Raw genomic sequence first — 5,189 nt, forward strand, 5'->3', positions numbered from 1 at the left:
AAAATTTATGGAAAACTCCAACACCACAGCAACAAAAAGATTACTAATCCAATTAAAAAAAATGGGCAAAAGACATGAATGGACAATTCACAAAGAGTATATTCAAGAGGTCAGCAAATACATGAAGAAATGCTCACAATCATTAACCATCAGAGAGATGCAAATCAAAACAATGAGATACCACATCACCCCAGCATTAATGACAAAGTTCAACAGGACAGAATATAAATGCTGGTGAGGATGTGGACAGATTGGGACTCTCATAGACTGCTGGTGGGACTCAAATGATACAACCACTGTTGTATGGCAATTCCTTAAAAAGCTGTAATTAGAAACACCATTTGGCCCAGCAATCTCATTACTAGGTATATATCCTAAAGAAGTGAGAGCCATGACAAAAACAGATATATGCACACCTATATTCATCACAGCACTATTTACAATAGCAAAAAGATGGAAAAAACGTATGTGCACATCAACAGAAGAATGGATAACCAAATTGTGGTACATACACACACTGGAATACTGTGCAACCCTAAAGAATAATGTAGAATCTGCAAAACACTGCATAACATGGATGAACTTTGAGGGCTTATGGTGAATGAAATCAGTCAATTACAAATGGACAAATATAGTATAGCTCATTAATGTAAAAAGTCAAAGAAAGGTTTATATATGGAAAAGAATTTTCTTTGTTGGTTACCACGAGCAGGAGGGGTGGGAAGGGAACACTGCAAAAAAAAAAAAAAAGGGAATGCATTGACCCATGTCATTTTAGTTTTGTGCATTTCACTGTACATAAATTATATTTTAAAAAAAATGCATTAAAAAGAAAGAAAAGTCAAATGATGTTTTACATTGGGCAAATCTGCCACCAAATCCATGTCTTTTCTATTCCTCTATCTGCATGTGATATCTGGACAATGAATAAGGAAGACCAAAGACTTGATGCCTCTGAATTATAGTGTTGACAAAGAATATTGTATATGCCATGGACTGTCAGAAGAATGAACCAATCTGTCTTGGATGATGGACAACTGGAGGGCACTTAGAAGTGAAGATGGTGAGACTCCGTCTCCTCTACTTCGGTCCTGCTATCATGTGGGCTGGTCCCTGGAGAAGAACATGGTGTTTGGTAAAATAGAGCATCTGTGAAAATGATGACGCCTAGCAATGATTGTGAGGACAGGGCCGGGCAGTGTTTAGTTCTGTTGTACATAGCGTTGTCATGAGTCGTAACTGGCTCCACTACACCTAACAACAACCTCTTTGTCCATCGCTGTGTGTTCCCCAGTCATGAATTCCAAGGACAGAAAGGAGAAAGAGGAGTATGAGCAAGGTGGGGAAAGAAAGTTGCACTTTCTATATGGAGTCTCTGTATGATTTGGACATTATTGTTATTTTTAAAAAGAACAACAACAGAGAAAGAGGGTTAAGCAACACAAACACACAAAATTATTTAGAAACACTGCTATATTTATTGAAGGAACTTTGAGTATTTCTTCTCTTTTCACATTTATAGGGCATGTCCAATTTTGTTTTCTCTCATATAAATAAAAGGGGCACGCATACCAGCTTATCCTACTTCTACAAGTTAAGCTGTTTATGCATTTCGTACTTAAGACAGACATGTGTTCAGCAACATCTGTTAACCAAAAGCCAATTTAAAAATCATTAAGTTAGACTTTTTGATTAGTACTCTATGACCACATCAAATCACTTTTCAATTAATGCTTGCTCAAGATTAAAAAAAAAAAAAAAAAGCACCCAGTCCACTTACATTGAGAATAGAGCATAAAACCATGGTAACTCCCCCGACCTTATCCCCAAAATGTATTAAATATTTAAAAACAAAACAAAACCTTTATAGGTTAATTTAACCTAAGAAAATGCATTGATGCATCTGTTCTCTTGTTTTGATCTGTATTCCTAATGCCTCACACGGTTTGTGCTTCTCCCAAAGTAAGGAGATTTTATTCCTCATCTCCTTGCCTAATGCGAGACTCCTCCAAAGCTAATCTTTTTTGATTTGTTCTTTATGCTTTTCTTTCTCTTCCTCCAGACTCGCTATCCTTGATGTTGTGCTGGTGAAGTTAATTGATGACTCATGCTCACAAACATTAGTCTTGTTCCTTCCCAATTTCTGATTCAGGTTTCCTGCAGGTTCCCTGTACGCTCAGCGCCATCTCTGGTCAGGAGCCGGAACTGCAAACCAGAAAAATTTCGGAGTCCTTTTAAGACTGGCTGCACTTTAAGGTGGTCTGGGCTGTGTTTTTGTCTTCGAAATGGAACATGAGAAGAATCCAATTAATTTGCCCATGGTCTTGCTGCCCAATTCTCTTAGTAGCTAGTTCCAACCAATGACTTTATAACTTAAAAAAAAAAAAAAGAACTGTAAATATTGAATATTGTCCCTGCCCTGATTTTGTGATAACGGGGACAGGCTAAGCATTCACTCTATAAAAACCACACAAGTGTGCCCAGACCTAGCTCTTTCCCTAAGTCACCCTAAGCTTTATGGTGCTGGGGATACACCAAGTCAGATGTATCATATGAATATCTTACAAGGGAATTGGCTTACCTCTTAGTATCTTTGTTCAATCATAAGAGAAATGACAGTCCAGCTAGTGCAAAAGCTTTTGAAAATAACCAGCACTAATTTGCAGTTATGCCTAAAGCAGGGAGCCATGGTGGTGCAGTGATTAAAGCACTTGGCTGCTGATCAAAACGTCAAAGGAAAGCTTAGGCAGAGAAGGAAGTTTTGTGATTACTAGTTGCCATGAATGACTTGTAACATTATTGTTACAAAAAAAAAAAAAAAAAAAAATGTAGAACGTTTTAAACCAGAAACAATCAATATCTTTTAGGCTAGCTGAGAATAGAGTGCAAGATGCAGTCTGAAATATATATTTTTTTTCCAAAAAACATAAAAAAGCCTCACTTATTGGGATGTGTTATGTATCCTTGCTTTGTAGGGTTTCATTTAGATACGTTACACCACAGTCTGTATTTGTCTCTTACATCTGTCGTGATTGCCTTTCCTCTAATTTTCTCTCCAATTCTTCCCGTCTTCTCCATTCTTCCTACTGTTTTTTTTTCCCCCCACTTTCTCCTGAACCAAAACATGTGGGGGTAAACCATGCTTAAACATTGAAAAGATGGGCACTTAATTTCATTATGGTTAGATAAAGTTATGTGGAATCATATTATTTGTGAATAATGCTTAATGTGTGAATAATTCTTTGTTGTTTCAATATTACAACATTACTGTTGCAAACCTAGGGAAGATGCATGGAATAGTAAGTGTTACACTCGCTCTATTTGCTCTCATTCAGAATAATCTAGATGGAACAAATGAAAGTTATGTCCAAAAAAAAAATAAAATAAAATAAAATACTACTCTCTGATCTTCTTGTTCATCTTTAAAAGAGAAGTTACTACACATGCCTGTCAAAATAAAGAAGCTTAAGATTCTGAGTACAGAAAAATGACTGTGCTTTAGTGATATTGACTGATGCAAGGAACATCAAAAGAAGCAGGAAGGAATACACAGAATCACTGTGTATCCCTCAGTAGCTAGTGCCAACCAATGATTTTATAACTAAAAAAAAAAAAAAAAAAAAAAGCCCGTGAATATTGTCCCCGTTCTGATTTTGTGATAATGGGGACAGGCTAAGCATTCACTCTATGAAGACCATGAATGTGTCTCCAGACCTAGCTCTTTCCCTAAGTTTGGCTTTATGGTGCTGGGTATACACCAAGTCAGATTTATCATATGACTATCTTATAAGGGAAATGACTTACCTCTTGGTATCTTTGTTCAATCATAAGAGAAATGACAATCCAGCTAGTGCAAAATAATTGGATAATTATCATCTGTTCTAAGAGATGGCATATGATCAAGAACAAATGGTATTGAAGGAAGAAGTTGAAGATGCACTGAAGGAATTGGTGAAAATCAAGGCTCCAGGAATTGATGGAGTACCATTTGAGATGTTTCAACAGCTGGATGCCACACTGGAGGCACTTACTCGTCTATGCCAAGAAATTTGGAAGATAGCTGCCTAGGCAACTGACTGGAAGAGATCCATATTTGTACCCATTCCAAAGAAAGGTGGTCCAACAAAATATGGAAATTATCAAATAATATCATTAATATCACACACAAGTAAAATTTTGCTGAAGATAATTCAAAAACAGTTGAACAGTATACTAACTGGGAACTTCTAGAAATACATGCTGGATTCAGAAGAGGATGTGGCATGAAGGATATCATTGCTGATGTCAGATGGATCTTGACTGAAAGCAAAGAATACCAGAAAGATGTTTACCTGTGTTTTATTGACTGTGCAAAGACATTTGACTGTGTGGATCATAACAAGTTATGGACAACATGAGAAGAATGGGAATTCCAGAACACTTAATTGTGCTCATGAGGAACCCATACATAGATCAGGAGATGGTTGTTTGAACAGAACAAGGGGACACTGCAGGGTTTAAAATCAGGAAGGGAGTGTGTCAGGGTAGTATCCTTTCACCTCACTTATTCAATCTGCATGCTGAGCAAATAATCCAAGAAGCTGGACTATATGAAGAAGAACAATGCATCAAAATTGGAGGAAGACTCATTGTGATAGTTGGAGTTGTGTGTCAACTTGGCTGGATCACAATTCTGTGTGGTTTAAGCTGTTGTGATGTGGTTATTCCCCTGATGGGATCAGATGATTATGTTTGAGCAGGCAATCTGTTGGAAGGGAGTTTCCCTAAGGATGTGGCCTGCTTCCAGTATATCCAAGGACATCCTGGGAAAAGAGACATTCTTCTGAGGATTGGGATTCTATTGTGCTGCCTACAACTGTCCGTGAGTGAACAGCTCACCATTTGGCCTGGAGATCTTGGATTCGTCATTCGTTGGAGTCAACAGCTGATGTACTGCCTGCCAGCCTTGAGCTCCACAGCCCCTATAAGAGCCGGGAAAAGCCTCCAGCTTGACATGAAAAAGCCTCCAGCTTGACAATTGATCCAGGAACTTTGGACTTGCCAGCTTCTATAAGTGTGTGAGCCATTTTCCTAAGATAAATTTCTCTCTATATACATATATATATAAGCTTTACTGGTTTTGTTTCTCTAGAGAACCCAGTCTAACACATTTGGTACCAGGAGTGGTTCTAGAGAGACAAAATCATAAG

General features: G+C 37.7%; 2 non-coding genes across 2 annotated transcripts; both read left to right on the plus strand.

Annotated features, from left to right (window-relative positions):
• The first annotated feature begins 2,399 nt into the window (after window positions 1–2,399).
• On the plus strand, window positions 2,400–2,535 carry LOC122151843. Its single transcript, XR_006164297.1, has one exon. It is a non-coding gene; the product is annotated as a small nucleolar RNA SNORA72 (small nucleolar RNA).
• Window positions 2,536–3,627: 1,092 nt separating this feature from the next.
• LOC122151842 lies at window positions 3,628–3,758 on the plus strand. The gene has a single exon (XR_006164296.1). It is a non-coding gene; the product is annotated as a small nucleolar RNA SNORA72 (small nucleolar RNA).
• Window positions 3,759–5,189: the final 1,431 nt, after the last annotated feature.

This window comes from Orycteropus afer, unplaced genomic scaffold (genome assembly GCF_000298275.1).
Source record: "Orycteropus afer afer isolate SDZICR_OR568_19922 unplaced genomic scaffold, OryAfe1.0 scaffold00815, whole genome shotgun sequence".
Taxonomy (NCBI): domain Eukaryota; kingdom Metazoa; phylum Chordata; class Mammalia; order Tubulidentata; family Orycteropodidae; genus Orycteropus; species Orycteropus afer.